This window comes from Petaurus breviceps, unplaced genomic scaffold (assembly GCF_028583685.1).
Source record: "Petaurus breviceps papuanus isolate PSGF00001 unplaced genomic scaffold, PetGlider_PUasm1.0 90723, whole genome shotgun sequence".
NCBI classification, from domain to species: domain Eukaryota; kingdom Metazoa; phylum Chordata; class Mammalia; order Diprotodontia; family Petauridae; genus Petaurus; species Petaurus breviceps.
Genome location: NW_027187323.1, coordinates 10,222,555 through 10,244,496, shown reverse-complemented (window position 1 = coordinate 10,244,496; position 21,942 = coordinate 10,222,555). Strand labels below are relative to the sequence as shown.

General features: G+C 37.2%; 1 protein-coding gene and 1 pseudogene across 3 annotated transcripts in view; one reads left to right on the top strand and one right to left on the bottom strand.

Annotated features, from left to right (window-relative positions):
• The window catches only part of KYNU (kynureninase), a 143,537-nt gene that overhangs the window by 97,491 nt on the left and 24,104 nt on the right, over window positions 1-21,942 (top strand). The window lies entirely within an intron of this gene.
• Window positions 19,936-20,899, bottom strand: LOC138145027 (small ribosomal subunit protein uS5 pseudogene; annotated as a pseudogene).

Genomic DNA, 21,942 nt, shown 5'->3' with positions numbered 1-21,942 from the left:
GCAGCTAACAACTGCTTTTCAAAAGGTGTATACTGGACTCCAGATGAAGGGAGTTTCCTACACCAAAATCCCAAAGGTACATTTTGGCTTTGTTGTTTTTGCCATAAGCTCCAGTTTGCGTAATCATCTTGTACAGTCACTTGCAATTCCACTGGACCATTTTGCATGGGTCATAAATCTAGGGCCAATTGTATGGCAGCCTTGGCTTCTTCAAAAGCTTTACTCTGCTCAAGTCCCCAATCAAATTCATATTTCTTCCGTGTGACTCTATATAAAGGTTTTAAAATCTGTCCCAAATGTGGAATGTGGTGCCTCCAGTATCCAAACAATCCTATGAACTTTTGGGCCTTCTTCTTATTGGTAGGGGTAGGAAAATCCTGAATCTTTTGTTGGGCTTGAGGAAGAATCTCCCGTAGCCCCTTGTTCCATTGTATACCCAAAAATTTCACATTTTGAGCTGGTCCTTGAACCTTTGCAGGGTTAATTTCCCATCCTTTACTTTTCATATGCTCAATTAGAAGGGTCAAACTCCTTTCCATTTCTTTCGCATCTTTTCCCTGTATCATGATATCATCAATGTAGTGGGTAAGCTGTACACCAGGTAGCTTTAATTCATCCAACTGTTCAGCCACAATCCTGTGACAAACAGTGGGGCTATGTATGTACCCTTGTGGCAAGCGGGTGAAATTATATTGTCTACCCTGCCAAGTGAAAGGGAATTGGTCCCATTGTTTAGAGTCTATTGGGATGGTAAAGAAGGCATTTGCCAAGTCAATAACTGCATACCAAGTCCTATCATATTTCTGGATCCTTTTTATTAAGGTGATGGTATCTGGAACAGCAGCATACAAAGAAGGAGTCACCTTATTCAACTGTCTATAATCCACAGTCATTCTCCATGTCCCATCTGATTTTCTTACTGGCCAGACAGGATTATTCCATCTTGTGGTTGTAGGGACTAACATTCCTGCTTCAACATATTCCTTTATAGTAATGGTAATTTCATCTTGCCCACCTGGCACACGATACTGTTTTAAAGTAATTACTACAGAAGGTTCAGGTAAAGTGATTGGGTCCATTTTTAGTTTTCCCACTAAAACTGTATTAATTCCTATCTTCCTCACAGCAAATTGGTATCTTCCTTCAGGTAAATTCAGAGTCATGCCTCTCAATACATCTATTCCAATGATGTATTCAGGAATGGGTACAACAACCACAGTATATTCTTTCTTAGGTAACTGCCCAATTTTCATTGTTATTTTAACTTGTCTGGCTGATATTTCAGCACCTCCTAGACCTGTGATGTAATAGGAGTTCCATGTTTAAACTTATCAGGGTTTCCATAGATAAGTGTGGCCTCAGCCCCAGTATCAAGCAGTGCCCTAGTCACAGTAGTTGATCCATTCTTCCAATATATTGTTAAACCAATATGGGGTCTGCAATCTCTTCTGCATATGTCTTTTATCTGGGCTGGGGCTTGGCCTATCTCCTATTCTCCCTGAAGGTGGGGCAAACTTGGATACAAAGATTCAGATTCAGAAATACCTGCAGGGGTGGTTCCTGCTTCCCTGTTCATTCTAATGCTAAGTACCTTTTCTTGGTACAGCTTATGCAGCTCTTCAGTTGGAATACCATCTATTCTTCTAAAGTCCACCCCAGCTCTTAATAGAGCAGTAAACAGTTCCCTTCTTGTGGGTCTATTTTGTCTCTGAATCCTCTGGCTGTTTACTCTTCTCTCTCGAGGCAATTTGTCTTTTTCCCATTCCCCTAAATCGCTTAATTGTGAAATCTTATCCAGCACCTCTGAAAGAGGGTGCCCTATTTCTCCAATTAAAAGAGTCAGAATTAGGTGCTTATATGCAGGAGGAGCTGTCTTCACTATGATATTTCTATGAGGAACTCCTAGGGGGGTATCATAATATGCATTTGCATCTCCAATCAGGATAGCAGTTTTCATTACCTCCTCCTTTAGCTTTCTCATACAGTCTCTAAGTGAGTACCAGGGTCTGTCTCCCCTAGGCCACATAGATTCAGTAGGATATTGCTTTTTGCATCCTTCTGCAGCTAAAGCTAGCAGATTAGTTTTGTTATTTCCTCCTTGCATATGGTGATCCCTAAAAGCCTGGTGTACAAAAGGATACTGACTGATACTTATGAATTTTAAACAGTCCTCATTGTCCAGTGTTATTCTTCCGGCAACTTCATCAGTGATTCTTACTATCCAAGACACTAAAGACTCCCCCATTCTTTGGGTAAATCTACTCAATATATCAGTGATCTCCTGTTGAGTGAAATCCTCAATTATCTCCCTGGACTCTGTTTTGCCTCGGTGGTTCTCCTGTCTTCTTCTTCATAGGGGGAGAGCTTCTACATTAGAAGACTCCTCATCTAACCTTGCTCCATTCTCCTCACACACATTCTCCTGGAAGCTGTCAGGGCAACTCTGCCCAGCCTGTACAAAAGCTGCATGCACATTTGTTCTGCTAGTTTTTTGCTTCCTTTTAGCTACATGAACAGTAGCTTGCTCCTGGACCACATGAGTCCCACCAGTTTGCTCTTGTGAGTGCTGTGACACAGAAAAATCCTCAGGCAAACCAGCTGACTCCCTAGCCATCTGAGCTCTTTCCTCCAGCAGCTTATCCCTACTTTTACACATAAGGCGATAACTTGTTAGCAGCACCCAGACTCTCCTGCACACTCCTGCCAGTTCTTTGCCTGGTTCTATGGGTATTCCTTTCAAACATCTTTCCAAATCTCCAGGTTCTCCCTCTTTTAGCCTTGGTTCCCAGTTTTCACAGGGCCCTGTGCTTTTAGCCCATTCTCTGGCTAGAGAGGAATAAGGCAAATCCTCCCATCCTGGAATAGCCATTTCTCCCTCTAAAACCCCACTGCTTCCAAATAGAGGCCTGACATTTTGTGATCCCATCCTCGTCGCCAAATGTATCAACAATGCCATATTCACAATGCCTATGGAAATTACAGATATGCTGATGTAATTATCCATCACAAAATACATCATGCTTGCCATATGGGGGAATAAGCTAGAAAATTTATTAAGATACCAAAAGACTGAGTCCCAAAACCAGAAGGTGAAAGCCATCAGAGTAGTTACGACATTGGCACAGGTAGATAAAGTAGAAAGCACCCACATTCTCAAGCCTTTAAAAGAGAACAGGCTACCTCAGGCAAAGGTCCTCCTCTCCCCACTCACAGCAACCTCCCAGCATCCAGGAAGCGTGCTCCCAGCACCTCCGGCCTCTGGTAGTCCTCAACAGGAGTCCTTAGCAGAAATTCTGGCTGACTGAAAAAGGGCTTCGCGCTGCCACTGCCACTGCCTCTGCTGCCGCTGCCGCCGTCACCGCCACCACTAGCCACCACAGGAGCTCTAGCTTGGCTTCCGCTTCCTCTTGCTCCGCCCCTTCCTGCTACGTCAGCAAGTCCAATGGGGCATGGAAGATCTTTAAATCCCATAACCCTTACAACTAAGAACAAGAATAATCCATGGGCAGTGTTAAGATTTATTATATGAAATAAAAAGGAAACTGAAGACAAAGTTATCAAACCACCTTATTATTTAATTTGCGAATCTAGCATTTGCATACCTAATCAGGTCAACTGACTCCTCAGAGGTAAGAAACCAGGAGTGATTTACAGAGATGATTTTTATATATAAAAAAGAGGAATTGGAAAAATTATAGAAACTTGTTTTGAACATAGTTCAATTGGACAAAGCAGGTCACCTGAATGGTTAGATTCTCCCAGACTTTCTTAACCCTACACCAGACATCCTTTCCTCCAGGTGGTACCTTTTGTAACCAGAAAGCTTACTGGAAAAGAGGAACTTATGGTCAGTGGTTAGCAGTCACCCTTCCCACAATCTTCCTTAGCAAAGACCATGACTCAACTTAGACTCTAGCTAAAGAAAAAGAAAAAAGAAAAGGGGCTTGACAACTTCTGGACAACCTATCTCCAGTCTCCAGAAAGGGGAAATTGGCCTCTGGCCAACACCATTTCTGCTTAGCTTTGTCAACTCTCCTTTCTACTAGAATGGGGGAATTAGCCTTTTGAAAATCCTCATAAGCTTATGATTATTTTATTCTTCCAAATTATCTGTTACTAAATGATAAGGTCTTCACAATCTATTCACTAAATTTATAGGTAACCTAGACTTAAGAGACTATCTGCATTAATCTGGTTTTGTCGTTAGGGTTAGCTTTTCCTAAAGAAGGGAATTTATATTCCTATATAATATAGAATATAATCAAACTAAAAAGAAATCAAAGTAATCAAAAAGAGCTGATTTGTTTTTCAATAGCCTGAATGTTGCCCTTGTAGCCACAAAATAGCAAAAGGTCTAGAAGTTTTCTAATATGATCACTAGATTGTCTATGGATAATTTATGGGAGGGGAAGTGATGTGCACTAGGTGAGGAACATTTACATTAATTAAATCATGAATTCTTTGAAAACAAAAATTAAAGATAATGGGGAGATACTGAAGAACATTGAGTCACATATTTTAAGCACCTACTATGAGCTAAGCACTCTGCTAAGCTCTGGAGATAAAAAAGAGGCAAAAGAAAGTCCTGCCCTTATATTTTAAGGAGCTTACTTTGATAGTGTTAGGAAGGATGTATTGTGAAAGGGAGAAGCAATAAGAATCTAGTAATATTCAGGAAGGAGGAAATGAGAAAAAACTGATCAAGGGTGATCTATCATACAAATGGAAGAGAGCAATGGAAAGTAGACTTTTTATGCAAAGAGGATTAGGAAATTTGGCAACTGAGAGAGATGGAAAATATGAGAATTACTTTAGGTTTTCAAGTCTTGGTGGCAAAGGCTTATCATCTGTTGATATTACAACATAACAGAAATGTGATATTTAAAAAGGGCAGGTTTTAATAATGAAGAGAGTTGCTTGAAATATGAGTTTTAGGTATGGGGACGTAATGTGTCAGTGTACAGCTGGCATTTTGAAATATGGAATCTCTCAGAGGAAAAGCTATTGATATTAGAGATATAGATTTGGGATTGATCTGCATAGACATGAAAATCAAAGTTATATAAATAAATATATATATATATATTACTGACAAATAAAAGATTGTAGCAGTGAAGTGAGACAAGGATAGATGAAGAAGGGGAAACAGTAAAGAAAGTAAGATTGGTAGAGAGGCATGCAAATTACTAGGAGATAATGAATTATTGAAGTCAATTCAAGACAATAATGAAAAATACTATTTCTCACGAAAAAAGTAAGGATGGTGAGGGAGGCCATTGTATTATGCAATTGGAAAATCATTGATGACCTCAGAGAACAGTCTCAGTAAAAGTGATGGAGGCTAATGCCAATTTACAAGAAGTTGAAGATTGAGGTGGTAATACAAGCATTGTGGCAAAAAGTCCAAGAATATTTAAAAAGTAATCTTAGCAGGGAAGGATAGGAGAAAATAGGATGATAACTTGAAGGAATAGCAGGTCTGTAAGGAAGGATTGTTAGGATAGGAAAGGCCTGATTTTAACTGTGGAAAGACAGAAAGGAGACAATAAAGAGGGAGAGGTTAAAAATGAGAAGGGGAAATTAAACAGTTAAGGTGAGATGTGGAGTAAAGTCTTTACATTGTCAAAACCCTACAAGTAGGAGTTCTTAGAGAATGACAGTAATATTCAAGGCAGCTTGATGTGTAGTGGCTAGACTGCTCAACTTAGAATCAATAAGACCTAAATTCATATCCTGACTTAAGAATTTAATAGTTGTGTGACCATGAGCAAATCATTTACCTCTCAGGTATACTCATTTATCTTTTAGAATAGTGAAATGGGTAGACTGCTGAACGCTGGGCCAGGAAGACCTGTATTCAAATCTGACCACAAACACTAGTTTGGGTGAGTCACATCCCTAGGCTGTGCCTCAGTTTCTTCATCTGTAAAATGAAGGGGTTGAATGAAATGGTCTTTAAGATCCCTTCTAGTTCCAAATCTCTGAGGTACAAATGATCCCATGGCCTTAATAATAACACACATTCACATAACTCTTAAAAGTTTACAAAGTTTTTCTCTCAAAAACCTTATGAGGTAGGCAATGCATGTAAAACATACACTGATGTAATGCAGACTTGGCAGGCTATCCATTCCAGTTTAGAGAACAGAAGAGTCAGGATCAAGCTGATGACTTGACTAACAGGTCATTATATTGAATGCTGCTGTGTCTCTTTCCATCTAAAAAAATTTCTTGATTAGCTTCTAAAACTGCTTTGAGGGCCTTGAAATTTCTTACAGTGAGAATGACTCATTTGGGTCCTACAGAATCCTATCATTTGCTCACCCATCCATTCAATAAGTCCTGCCGTCCGAGCTACTGCATTCAGCTTGTATTATGGAATTTAAAATATTTTTGAATGACTATGGGAGGAGATGAACAAGATTTTTATGGGAAGAAAAGACATGAGTTAGGTATGATCTGAATTGGTTGAGGGAACATTTACATTAATAAAATCATGGACTCTTTGAAAGGAAAACTCAGCAAAGGAGAGATACTGAACAATTCTAAGTAACAGTCATATATTTTAGTCAGTCAATAAGTATTTCTTACAATCGTATAAAATAATATATAATTATATTATTAGATCATCGTAATATAGTGAATTATAACATCAATTATATATTAATGAGTTGTATATATGCTTTGTGTGTATACATATATGTTCACATATAATGTGTATTTAGAAATGTATGTGTATGTGTGAATGCATATGTATGTATGTGAATGTGTATATGTGTATGTATATGTATATAGTGCCAAGAATCTTATTTTTCTACTATGAATACAGAGAAAGACTAGACCTTACACAGAACCTGCTTCCCTATTTAATTATGCTCATTTGTTTACATGTTCTCTCCCCCACATATTAAGCTGCCTGAGGTCAGTTAGATTTCTTTTCTTTACATCCCTACTGTGTATAACTTGTGTATAACAGAGATTAAAAAAATCTTTCTTGAATTGTTGTTGAAAGTAAAATAAAGCCCAGAAAAACAAATTTTGAATTATTACTATTATTTTTAATTTCCAGATTCTATTAGTTTACCTCTCTGTGGTAATGCTTTATATTTTTATAGAAACACTTACCAGTAATTAGGGTGATCTGACTAGTTATTATATAATTCTTCTTCTTCCCTGAAGAAATCTTAACTTTGAAAACAAATTTAGTTACATTATTAAATATAGGTGCCATTTGCTTAGAGGCCAGGAGCCAAATTAAAAAACAATAAATAATTGGGAAAGCAAGTAACTGGGGTGAAATGCCCTACAATGAGACACCTTTGAATGTATAGAAATCTTGGTGCTATTCTCCCTGATAGTGGAATTAAAACTTTCTTAATTCCCCAATCCCAGGTAGGAAAGTATGAAAAGCTATTGAAAACAGGTAAAGCTTAGTATATTCCTGCATCACGTTTTGTTATAACAACAACAACAAACACCTGAGACATTTATTTTCATTTTTAACTCTGTCCATTTTGTTCCTATTTTATTTAAATTCAAGGTAAAGAAGTAAATTGCCAGTAACAGTATATTTGAATAATGACCAAAAAAAAAGTGAGAAAGCAAAATGCATATTTTAAAACTTTATTGATGTAATAAAATGTTAATAAAAATCATATCAAGGAGGACAGTAAACACTAACCCAGACTTAAAAATTTTTCAGGTTGAGTGATTACATTTTTCACTAATTAATCATAATTATGATATGTTTATTATGGCTTCAAGGTCAACTGATGGGGCTAATATACCTTAGTTCCATTTCTTTCCTCTTTTGTCCCCTTGTCTTTTCAGATATCTAAAAAGTCAATGAGAATAAAGAAAATTTGTCTGTGTCAAAGTGTTCAATTTTATACCTTATTTAAATTCAGAACAATTTGCTGCATGCTGGATAATCAAATAGAGTGGAATTTAACTGCGTTTGAAGTTACAGATTTTTTTTTTTTTGCCACAACTTAAAAACTCTAGACTCATTTGAAACAAGGGTGACACCTTGTGGCCTAAAAAGTTATTTCAAATGACTATTCCTCAAATATCTTTTCATTGTTTGCTAAAATTGTTACCTTTGAATAGATATTTAAATGTGGAGATGCATTGGATCTACTTTTCAAACTAGATCTATTTATAGCCTGGCAATTATTCAGTGAAGTACAGGCTTAATTTTATTATTTGTTTCATTCTCCCTGTCTCTTTCCTGCCAATGTTTTACTAATTGATGGGAAATACTAATACTTTTAAAACACTTTTAGAATATTATATCCATAGGCTCTTGGTAAAAGAAGATTATAAGAATCATTTTTATATTTTTGTGAAATTTCTACCTGTTTGACCTTGCTTTCCTTTAGTTACTTTCATTAAAGCTTTTAGATTTTTTTCCTAATCCTTTTTTTCCCTACTGATATGGTTATTCCTTTGATTATTATTATTTTTCCTTTTACTATTTGAATCCTAGAAAATAATTTACATTAATGTAAACACTACCTAGCTTACTCTGTAGTACTACATATTAACTAGGGTTATTGTGAGCATAGCATTTTATAAACTTTGATATTCTCTACAAATATTGTTTATTAATATTAGGAGTAGTCACAACTTTTTTGGTACTTAAATCAGATTTTAAATTTTTTCTCACAGGAAAGAATTTGTCAACTCAAGCTTATATCGTACGCATTATTTATTGATCATTGCTAACCAACAGAAAAGGGAAAGAAAAATATTTTTAAGCAGTGTGATATTAGTAGTGCTTTCATTGAGTTTCATCTCTCACCCTTCCCCCACCCTGTCCCCTACCCCAACCCCCCCCCCCTCCAATTTTCAGGAAAAGTTTAAAAATACATAATGTTAAATTTAGTGTGATATCTACTGTGATATCCTACTTCAAAATTTACCTATATTATTGTTTTGATCATTCACCTTATTCAGCCATTCTTTTATCAGACAAATATTTGTTGAATATTCTACCTTGTAGGATAATGTCACACTTACTATTATTAGTTTTATTAAGAAAATGTAATAGAACTGAAAAGTTATTTCAGTCAGAGAGACAATAGATGTCTATTAAGCACCTACTACTTGCCAGGCTCTGCACAAAGTATTGGGAATACAAAGAAGGCAAAAGACAGGCCCTGCCCTCAAGGAGCTTATAGTCTAGGGAGAGACAACACATAAAAAGATCCTGAGGGGCTGCTAGGTGGCGCAGTGAATAGAGCACTGGCCCTAGAGTCAGGAGGACCTGAGTTCAAATTCAGCCTCAGACACTTAACACTTATTAGCCTTGTGACCTTGGGCAAGTTGCTTAACCTGAATTGCCCTGCCTTGTGCCTCCCCCCTCCACCTCCAAAAAGCAGCAAAAAACAAAACAAGACCAAAAACAAGACACTGAAAAAGGAGGTGTGAAGAGGAAGAGTATCTGGTGCAGGAACATGATGAAATTCTGCAGGCAAGTGGAAGATTATGAGGTGTCCATCCTGGTGCTCCATCTTAAATGAGATTCGGAGAGGAACTCTCTGACATCTGCCTGTCATCCTTTCCAGTCAGAGGGAGGTGCACAGAAAAGCATATACTTTAGTCCTCAGTCTGTTACCTAATTCAGTTACCTAATTTGAGCATCAACTAAATATCTGTTGTATTTGCATAGTGCGGATGAAACCATAATAACACATATCCTTTAGAAAAACCACAAAAAGTGTAAATCATATGTTCAATTAATTCAAAATATTTCCTGAGATCTAAATATGTACATAGCATTGCGACAGATACAGTGGCTAATACAAATACATTTTACTCCCCCTCTTTAAATTGCCTTCTAATTATATTATAGGATCATAGATCTAGAGTTGGAAGAAACTTCAGAGAACGTATTTTATAGGTGAAAAAATGAGGCCCAAAGGGTTTGGGTGACTTGCTTAAAGTTACACAGGTAGTAAACAGGTCAGACATGGGATTTGAATCTGCATCCTTCCCACTGCAAGATGTTGGATATGCTTTTTATTTATTTACTTGTAGAGTTGTTTATTACACCCCCCCCCAAAGGAGAATGTAGTTCCTTAAGGGCAAAAGTAGTCTCCTTTTTTGCCTTTGTCTCTATATTCATAGGAATGCAGCACTGTGCACAGAGTAGATACTTTTGTATCTTGTATATTGTTTTGTAAAAAACAAAACAAAAACAAACAAAAATAAACAAAAAAAAAACGAACAGGATTGAATGTTTGCCTTCAAGTGGCTTATATTTCTCTCAGAAGATACAACATATGCAAATGAAAAATTCACTGACAAGAGAAAGCAGTATGTAAGAAATGCCAGATGATTGATGCAGGTGTTGGGCATATAAATTTCTTAATAAGTGCTTCTTGAAATTGCCTAACAGGTCAGGTAAGAGATCATTGTGGGCTGAAGTGGTAGGGGAAGGTTTACTGGAGGCTGTGGTGCTAAATTTTGAAAGGATGGGTAATATTTGGATAAGGAATGGAATAGGGCTTTCCAAGTAGGAAGAACATTATCAAAAACTCAATAATTTGCATACTGAGGAAGGATTAGCAGAATAGACCAGTCTATATTAATGCAAGGAATACTCATTATTTTAATCTCCCAGGTAACTGAAATTTTCTTCACATTAGTGACATTGAATTACATTTATAGCAATACATTTCACTTCATTTTGTATTTCAAAGCAATATGTATATTTTGGCTATTGTTCAAAATTGCTGACCCAGTATTTATGCCAAGGGGCTTCCTGCCAGTAAATCATGAGAGTAAATTAGGGGTCAGGGCCATTAAGCTACATTAAGCATCTTTATCCCAAATTGTAAAGCACAGATTTCATTTGACCTTTTCCTATATCATCTGAATTTCCTCCTTTTTCAGACCCATTTTAAGAATAATAGTTTGTGAGAACTGAATATGATTAAGTGTTTTTCTTTCACATGGTTTCCCCCCTATCTTTTTTTCACTTAAATCTGCTCTCAGGTATGTTCAGGGAATTCTACATAAATGGTTGCAAACTGTTATGAACTTTCACTAACCAGCATAAAAAATAAATATGGGTGAATTTGTTGAAAGTAAAATAACTTTAAATTGTAGGAGGGAAGTTTTTTTTATTATAAGAATATGAGGATCTGAAATATTTTATTACGCTGTTATAAATACATTTTAAGATTTTGAATTGTCTGGGATGGTTTTCCTGCATTCCAGGATGGAAACGAGGAGATGTAATATGGACTAAGTGAATTATTCATATATCTTCTATTTGTTTTTCTTATTTATATTGTCCAACAATGTCATACATAGCAAATGACTGAATGGAGACATTTTTTACTCAAGCTAACTAACCGACAACTTTTCCAAGAGCCTTTTAAGTTCTGAGCCCTCAAAAGGAGAAAATCTAACTTTTCTCTCATAAATAGTTAGAATTTCTGAGTGTCCTGGAGTGAGGGATGAGGGTGGGACTTATGGATAATTTTGCTTAGGGTGTTAGCCTCTAAAATTATCTCACAGCTTCTCCATATTCATAGAGTCTTGATTGAAGGACACAGATGGAAAGTACTTTTTAAAGCACATTGATTGTCAGTGAGTTTTATTAAGGGTCTCTTTTGTTCTAACAAGAAGGGGAAGAGTGCTAGCCCACTGTCATTTCACATGATTGATACAAAAATGTGGGGTTAGGATGAATTTTAGAATAATCATCAATCCTATGGATGACTTTTGTTCCAGGAGGTAAAAGAAAGAAAGAAAAAGGAAGGAAGGAAGGAAGGAAGGAAGGAAAGAAAAAGAAAGATGAATGCACAGTATTAAAGAAGGTCTAATAAAGGTTTGGAATGAATATCAAAGAAACAAATGCTTCAGTAGACTATCCTTTTAATATATAGTTTTCTTTCTATTTGTCTCCTATAGAGTATACAAAAAACAAAAACAAAAACAAAGACATAGAACATTTTACTAGGAGAAAAAGAATATAAAAATGCCCTTCTCCTAGTCTACTCTGGAAAATACCCAAACCTAAGGCCTTTTGTTACATGGCATATCTTTGCTTTTAGCTTTTCCAGAGAGAGAAATGATAATTTTGAGGTTTATATACCAAGTCTTTATCTGGTATCCATGAATTCCTCATTGTTAATAGAAAAGAAAGATACAGATATATATTATTGGGAAGATATACCTGCTTTAAGAAGTTATTTAAGTTTCCAAACTTTAGATATCAATGACAAGAGAAATGACTTACTTTTTAATGGAGAATTACTCAGATACTAGAAAAAAGAAAACAATGTAAGTTTTCCTGGGTACCTCTTCAACCTACATAATTTATTTCTATGATTGATATGGCCTGTGTGCTTAGAGTAGAGTTAACATTGAGGAAATATTGTTGTCTATCAAATGCTGATAAAACTCTTTTATTCTTTTGGTTTCCCAGATTTAGGAATGACATAACAAGTGAGCGTATTACACATCTCCACTTGGCTCGAGAAAACTTGAAGTTTAAGTATAGCTCTCATCTTTTCTAACAACAAGGACCCCATTCTATGTTCCAATCACCATCAACATCATCCTTATCTTTCTGGTCCCAGCCTTGCAACATTGGAGTTATTTTTTACTCCTCCCTTTCCATTACTTCTGACTCCCCTTTCCCAATACCATATGAATAAAGGAAGAACACCCCCCCCACACACACACACACACACACTAATCAATGTTTTGACTTTTTTTATCTATACAGACAAATCCCAAACTGGTGATTTGTGCCATGACTGGGCTCTGACTCCTGTTGTCTTTTGGGGTAAGGTAGTTAGCCCTGCTTCCTCTAGGCTTAGGTCACTAGTATTTCTGCAGTGAACTCCACCCCTCAGGATCAGGCCCTGGGAATCTTTGAGCTTCAGAGTGTTGGATATTCAGGGTCCTCCAGGGCTTCACAGGGTAGATTGTTAGGGAACTCAGTTTTAGGGTGTCCTGGTCTAAAACCTACTGTGTCTATATGGGGGTGTGCTGCTCCTGGTGGCTTCCACGTTCCTCAGTGTGGGTTTCAAATCAACATAGGCCTTTCTAGGGGTGCCTTTACCAAACCATTCAGGTTATGTATCCCTAGCCTGTCTTTTATCTAGCTGACAGGCAGCCAGTTTATTTGTGTGTGCTGGCACTGGCTTTGCTGAGTTACACCATTTTTGCCCATGGGTTTCTGGCTGACTTTGTAAAATGCTGGGTTGAAAGAAATTGCTTACTTTAGTTTCTCATTGGATCTAATTATTCAGCCTGGTGTGGTATTTTTAGGTTTTTGCTAGAGTAGGAGTGGGGGAAATGATCTGCCAGTCTCTTTTCAGACAGCTGTCTTCACAATCTTCCTTCTCCCATCTTCATATTTTTGTACAGACTATTCCTCATACCTGTAGTGCACTCTCTCCTCACCTCATCCTTTTGTTTCAGAGGTTTTAAAGAGGCACCTAGGGTAGAAGGCTTTCTCACTAAGGCTAGCTGAGAGGGGGAGAACAGACCCTTCTCAATCTAGATGTTTGGTCAAATGAAGTATTTCTTTTTTGTTTTTAGGATGACAGAAGACATGATTAATTTACAATGACTAATTACATAATTCATTTACTGGCTGCAGGAAAGCAGCCAGTAAATAGAAAGAGATTAAAGATTAGAGAAAAATGATGTTGGGTGCAGTTTGCTACAAAATTCAGGTGTGGATGGAATTTAGGTTACATGCAGAGGGGTGTGACTTAGCAATGAGAAGAGCGACCTCATCATGTGAGACAGATGAAGAAAATAACAGGAGAAATTTCTGAGCTATGTGAGAATGGGGAAGAGGGGGCTATATGGAGAAGACCACTCACTGAAATGATACCGTTTCAGGTAATGGTCTCAATTTTTCTTCACAGAAATGTGAAGCAATTTGAGAGGGCAAGAGGAGGGGTAGCATGTGAAGATTGAGGAGTCATTTAAAGGCTTGGAATTGCTACTGTGATTAGCCTAATCAATTAAGTATATGTAAAAGGATTGCCTTGTTTCACTGAGGACCAAGTTTAGAAGATGGAACATAAATTTCTAGTGAATCCTGCATAGTTATGAGAGTTTTCTCTAGCTCTATTTAGAGAGCACATGAACAGGGATAAAAGTAGCAGGTGATGATAATAATCCATTATTGGGGTTTAACAAGTTGTGAACAGTTAAGAGGACAAAGGATTAAGGGATTTGAGTATAGAGGATAATGTAGAACTAAACCATGTAACAGGGTTTGAGGTCATGAAGGGTATAGAGTGTAGTCAATACAAGAGCCTGGGACAAAACTGGGGGGATGGAGGTGGAGGGATTTGAGGTCAAAATGAGACTGAAGAATAGATTTATGGGTTATAAGGCATAAGAGAAAATCAAGGTCAAGGCCTGATCAACTCTTAATGTATCTGAGATTAAATAGAGAATTAAGTGATGGGAACTGAATAGACTGAAGAACTGAGAAGCTATTTGGAGGAGCATCAATATGTATGTTAAAGGCCCCTAATATAGAGGCAGGGGCTATAAACCAGAGAAAAACTGATCCTAAGCCTGAACCCATTGAGGAGGGAAGGAGGATGTCATAGGGGATGAGGTAGGATGGCAGATAAAAGATACCAGGATTGAGATTGGATGATAAATTTGGGTATCATTAATCTCAAAGAAGGAAAGATTAATGAGTTATGGCCTTTATACAAGGAGTGTGCTGATTTCTCCCTACTACAATATGGGAATTGAGATTTAGAGAATTTAACTGTGGGAATTTAAAGAGTTAGATTTTGAGTAGTAGAGGCCCATCCAGAAACTGTCGATGGTGAACCAAAGTTTAGTAATGATATTAAAAAACCCTCAAGTCCTTGGAAAGGCTAAAAAATGTAATACAAATTTATTCATTGTTATTTTCAAATAAAATGTTATTGTTGTAATTTGCCTTTTGATTCACAATATTTCTTATTGCATCCTCCACCCTTTCTCCTCCCAGAAAAGAATTATTTATTAGAGGGGTTAAATGGCGAAAAAAACATTTCAGTAAAACTAAAAAACATATTGGAAATGTCTGCCACAGCCTCCCACCTGTTCATAGAAGGTTGAGGGGTGGTGAGGGTAGCATAGAAGAATGTGCTTTCTGATGCTTTCTTTAGGGTCAAAACTGACTGTTTCAATTCCAGAGCAAATATTTTTAATTGTTATGAACTTGTTCTTTTCACTTTCACTATGGTAATTGTATATATTGTTTTCCTATCTCCGCTTATTTCACTTTATATCAGTTGCTTTCCTTTGCTTCTATATATTCATATCTATTATTTCTTTTATTTAGTCATTCCCCCAATCAAAGGGTATGGGTCATTTTATTAACTTTCTTTAAATAATTCCAAATTGCTTTACAGAATCATTGAAGTCATAACTCTACCAACAATGGTTGAACAATTTAACAATGGTTAAACAATCTTGCCTATCTTTCCACAATATTGACTCTTCCCAGCTTCTGTCATCTTTGGAAATTTCCTCAAGGTTGCTTTCTTTTCTATTGCTCTTATTAGCCATTTTGAGCATTCTTTCAGACGATCATAAATAGTTTGCAGTTCCTTTGAGAATTATTCATATCCTTTGACTACTTATCTACTGGAGAATGGATTTTGGTCTTACAAATTTCTGTTGTTCATGTGTATTGAACACCAAAACCTTATCAGGGATTTGTAATAGAAAGTTTCTTTCCTAGTAGAGCTCTTTTCTATTTATTCTAGAAGGATTAGTTTTGTTTATGTAAAAGATTTTCAACTTCATGAATCAAAATTGCCTATTTTATCTTTTGTAATTGTTACCACTACAAAAAAAATAGCACAAAAGCTAGTGCTATATTTTAGTGTATGTAAAGCCTTTCTTTTTGGTAATGAACTCCTTGTTCTAGCAATATAATCTCTAGGTCAAAAGGCACAGATATTTATCCATAATGGTTATGCTAATTCATGGCATTACAATAATTCATTAGTATACTTTTCTTTTCAAAACAATACAATAGTGACCATTCTTATTTTTAGCAGTTTACTGGGTAGGAGGTAAAACTTTGAACTTGTTTTGATCATCGTTTCTCCTATTATTAGTGATTTGAAGCACTCTTCTTTTTAGAACTGTTTGTTCATATGTTTGACCACTTATCTATTAAGGAATGGCTATATATAGTATGTTAATTGACTATGCACATTGGATATCAGATATTTACCAGAAATATTTGATATAAGGATGTTTTTTCCATTAATCTCTTCTTATTCTAGTTGCATTAATGTTTTAATGCTGTGATTCAGTTTTTCAAAGATATCACAGACATACTATATACAAACAATCGAATCAATGCAGAAATATCACACATTTATGTTAAGTTTGTTTTGGGGGGAACTTCACCAATATATGCCTTGTGGTAATGGGGAAATGACCCTAAGTTCTTGAAGGCAGTATCAATTATGAGCAAAATCTCTGGAAGGGATGACCAAACTTTAAAGACTTTGGTAATTTATTTATTCCTGTCTGTTGTCCAGAGATCAGCCTAAATACAGAGAGTATTATCACATAGTGATTGGCCACAAGGTAATAAATTTTGTGACTTTAGCAATTCATGAAGATTATTTATTAAGGCACATATATCTTGCCTTAGCACTCTTTATACCAGCCTGTGAAATCAGGATATTTTAAGTTAAAATCAATTTGTGGTCTACAGGAGGTGAGAATTGTTGGAGTTACAATGAAATAGGGAAAGTTAAGTTAAACCAGATGCACAAAGCATTTAGAAATCCATCCTGAGGACCCCTTTCTTGAAAGATTTAGTAATATGATCAAGAAGGGTCTGCAGAGAAGTCAAGGAGAATGAGAATTGAAAGGAAGCTGTTGAACATGGCCATTAGGAGACCACTGCTAACTTTGGAAAGAATAGTGTCAATTGAAGGATAAAGTTTGAAGCTGGATTATAGGGAGTTAAGAAGAGAGTCAGAGACCCAGCAGTGGTTTTGCTGGATCAAAGGGTATACATGATTTGATCGCCTTTGGGCATAGTTCCAAAATGCTGTACCCAATGTTTGAACTAGTTCACAACTGTATCAACCGTGCATTAGTGCCCCAATTTTCTCACATCCTCTCCAACATTTATCATTTTTTTCTGTCATACTAGTCAATCTTGACAGGCATAAGGTGGCTCCTCAGAATTGTTTTAACTTAGGGGGGCCAGGTAGCACAGTGAGTAAAAGCACCAGGTCCAGTGTTGGGATGACCTGGGGATCAAATCCGGGCTCAGATACTTAGCACCACACCGAGAAATAACTGGCCGTGTAACCTTGAACAAATTACTTAACCCCGATTGCTTAGAAGAAAAAAAAATTGTTTTAATTTGCATTTCTCTAATCAATAGTGATTTAGAGCATTTATTCATATGATTATAGATAGCTCTGATTTCTTCATCTGAAAACTGCCTGTTCATATCCATTGACCAATTATCAATTGGGCGATACCTTCTATTCTTATAAATTTGACTCAGTTATAATGATCCCAGACATTTTCAAAGGACTCATGATGGAAAATACTATCTACATTCAGAGAAAGCTCTGATGGAGTTTGATTGCACATTGAAATACTGTATTTTCACTTTCTTTATTTTTTTCATAGTTCATTTTTTGTCCTACTTCTTTCACAACATGACCAATATGGAAATATGTTTTACATGATTGCATATACATAACCTATACCAAACTACTTAAGATATTAGGCAGGGGCTGTTGAGGGAAGGAGGCAGAAAATTTGAAACTCAAAATTAAAAAAAATGAGTATTGAAAATTGTCTTTATATGTAATTGGAAAAATGCTATTACAAAAAGAAAAGAGTCACAGGAGAGGAAGTGGAGGTACCTACTATAGATGGCCTTCTCAAGGAATTTAACCATAAAGAGCATAAGAGATACGGTGTAATAGTGGGGAAGGAAGGATCAAGTGAGGGTTTTTTTTGAGTACAGGAAAGGCATGAGCATGTTTGTACACAGTAAGAAAGGAACCAATAGAAGAGGAGAAATTGAAGATAAGTGAGAGGGTTGGGAGGGCCACTTCTTCGAGTGAGATGGGGTGAGGGAGGAGATTGTGACAAAAAGCATATGAGGGAGAGGAGATGAAGATTAGAGTAGAAGGAGTTGATAGTGAATGGCTTCTTTTTTTCCCTATAAAATACAAGGGAAGGTCTTCATTTGAAAGGGTGGAGGAAAAGGTAGGCATGGGGAATTTGAGAAGAAGTGAAAGGGTGAAAAAATTTGGAAGAGCCATTATGGAGAAGGGGATAGTGAGTTGATAAGGGAAATTTCTGAATTTTAGCTCTCTTCATTTGTATTATTTGGTATGGGAAGTAAGGAATGACTCTTATGAAATCACTCCTCATCTCCAAGATACAGCCTAATGCAATGGAAAACAAGCCCTACTCCTGACCATCACCGGGATTCTGAGCAACTCACCTGAACTTTTTTGACCTCATTTTCTTACCTTGTAAAACAATAGGATTGGACTAGATGGCTTTCCAGGTCCTGTAGGGCTTTAAATGGAAGATATTATGAGCTTCCCTTGATTCTATTACATCAGACTGAAATATTAAAATGCCATTCTAAAAATGCAAAGGAAGGATGTAACAAATGAAAAACAAAAATTGTATGAAATATTTTGTTAGTCATTTATGAAAGAGTGCTTTCCAGAATGTATAGACTCAGCATAATCACACCTCAAATGCAACAAGCAAGAAGCACACACAAACACCCACACACGCACACACACACACACACACACACATACCACTCTACAGTGTTGTTATTGGAGTGAGGGATTGTTTAGGCTATAATTTTATTTAAGTAAACATTTTTGATGCTTTAATTAAATTTGCAAAGCATAATTAAGCCTGAACATTTAATATACCCAAAAGAATCCTCTTCTATTTAGCTTCTTGGCTATTTTACATCCTTTTATCTATACCATCTTTATCCTCTTAAATTTTATTTAAAATTATTTTTTTGGGGGGGGGTGCTTGTCAAGCAATTTTTTTTCTTTCTCTTACCTCCCCATTTCCATGGGGGAAAGGGGAAGAAATAAAAAGCAAAAGCTTTGGAACATTGTTCTGATCAAAATTCACAATTATTCTTTTATTACAGTCTTAATGTTATAGCATAATTGTCCTCCTGGTTCTTTTCAGTTCACTCAAAATCATTTTGTACAAGTCTTCCTAGGTTTTTTTTAAACTATCTCTTTCATCATCATAAATACAATGATATTCTACTATATCCATATACCATAAGTTGTTCAACCATTCCCTAATTGATGCACACACGCTAAATGTGAGCTCCTAGTCTTGAACTAGCAATGGTCCTTATCTTCCATGTGGCTCACATCATGCCCTTAGGCCACAAAAAAAGGGCAGGGATGACCAAAGGTATTCATAAGAAATAACGTAAAATCAGATAAACGTATCCTTTAACAGAATAAATTTAAGAAAAACACATATGGAAATAAGAATAGGGTAGGACAGAGCTTGCCTAATGTTCATCTTTTCTCCCTTTAACTTATTTTCTCTAATTGCTCCTGCTCCTGGGTGAGTCAGAACCATCAATAAAATGCACACAATCCTCTGAACTTCCCAGCTTGTCCATCAATATGGAGGTCATGTTTCATGGTCTTACAGAAGTAAATTGTAATTTGGTCAGTACCAAGTGCTGGTCTGGTCTGATGTTACTGCTATGGGACTACCATTGCTCTGCCCTTCTTTCCTCTTCCTCCTCCAGAGTTCCTCATGGACACATGCTACCTTTGATCTCAAATTAGTTTCCTTTCTTTCTTCCTTCCTTCCTTCCTTCCTTCCTTCCTTCCTTCCTTCCTTCCTTCCTTCCTTCCTTCCCTCCTTTCTTTCTTTCTTTCTTTCTTTCTTTCTTTCTTTCTTTCTTTCTTTTTTTTTTTTTTAGCAGGCAAAGTTCAATTTATTTGTTTATAAAATACCATCTATGTGGTTGCCACAGCAGCTGCCTGGGTCCTCTGGACAGATACTCGAGTGTGAGTCTTCACAAGATGGTCAGTGAATTCCTGATAAGGAGACTTAGTGAACACAGTCTCCTTCCACAGGTCTGGGGTTAGATAGCTGTATGTTTTGGAGATGGCATCAAAGGTAGCTTTAGCGAAATTGCCCAGAGTGGCAGTACAGCCTCTCGCAGAAGTGTAGCAGCCATCAATTCCAGCCATCACCAGCAGCTTCTTAGGCACAGGAGCTGAGAAATGCCAGTACCTCTAGGGGCGGGGATCAGGCGCACCAGAACCGACCCACATCACCCAGTGACCTTGCAGGGTACTGTGTGAGGCTTGCCAATCTTGTTCCCCCAGTAGCCACGTCTCACAGGAACGATGGACAGCTTGGCCATAATGATAGCACCTCGAATAGCTGTGGCCACTTCCTTGGAGCACTTGACACCCAGACCAACATGGCCATTGTAGTCACCAATGGCCACAAAAGCCTTGAACCTGGTACGTTGTCCAGCTCTAGTTTGTTTCTGAACAGGCATGATCTTCAGAACCTCATCTTTCAATGAAGATCCCAGGAAGAAATCTATGATTTCAGACTCCTTAATAGGAAGGGAGAAAAGATAGATCTCTTCCAAAGACTTGATCTTCATGTCCTTGACTAGCCGGCCCAGCTTAGTAACAGGAACCCACTCCTTGTCTTCCGCCTTTCCTCCTCGGGCCCCGCAGCCATGGCCCTGGCCTCGACCACGGTCCCGGCCTTGACCTCGGCCCCCACTGCCGAAGCCACCGCGGAAGCCGCCCCGGCCTCCTACGCCGGGGCCCCCAGGGCCTCCCACACCTCCTGCAGCACCGGCGTTGTCTGCCATTTGGTGTTCACTAGAAGTAGAAGCGTTTCCTTTCTTTCTAAACTGAGAATTGCCAATGCCAGAGTACTTTATGGTCAGCTAGACTTTGTCAGGGTTTGTTAAAATGAGGATAACCAATACTAGAGAACAGTCAGGTTTAGTAATAATGCATTGTTGTGGAAATGTGGAATGAGTATAACTATTCATTCTGGAAAGCGGTTTTGGATTTGCAAATAAACAGGCTGAAATTTGCAAATAACTTGGTCACATGCTTCAACTCAGAGTTTCCTTCCATCACTAAACAATTCATTTCCAAAAAGGTGCATATACATCAAAATATTTATAACAACACTTTTTTTTGTGTGTGTGAGAGCAAAGAAACAGAAACAAAGGTTGCCATTTGACTGGAAGTGGTGACAACTGTAGTGTGTAAGAAATAACAATTTTTTTTTTTTTTTTAAGCAACCGGGGTTAAGTAACTTGCTGAAGGTTACTGGGCCAGTTAGTTATTTCTGGGGGTGGTGCTGAGTGTCTGAGCCCGGGATTCGACTTGCTGAGCCACCTGGCTGCCCCTAAGCAATTGGGGTTAAGTAACTTGCTCAAGGTTACACGGCCAGGCGTTTCTGGTTGGGTGCTAAGTGTCTGAGCCCGGGATTCGATCTCCAGGTCGTTTTGACACTAAAGCCGGTGCTCTTACTCGCTGTGCTACCCGGCCGCCCCAAGAAATGACAATTATGTTAAATACAGAAAATCATAGAAAGACTTACATGAACTGATGCACTGTGAAATAAGCAGAGCCAAGAAAACACTATGAACAATGACTTCAACGATGTCAAAGAAAAGAACCACAAAACAGTTTTTAAAAATGAATATTGTAAAATAATGAAGAGAAGTTTGACCCCAAAGTAAGACAGATGACTACTCTACAGAGGTTATCCATTCTTTTGTAGAGATTAGGTTTCATGAGTATGGAACATAACACATAATGACAAATTTTTTAATATATTAATTGATTTTGCTCATTTATTTTTGTTTCTTTTCCCCATTTCCAAAAAAAAAAAAAA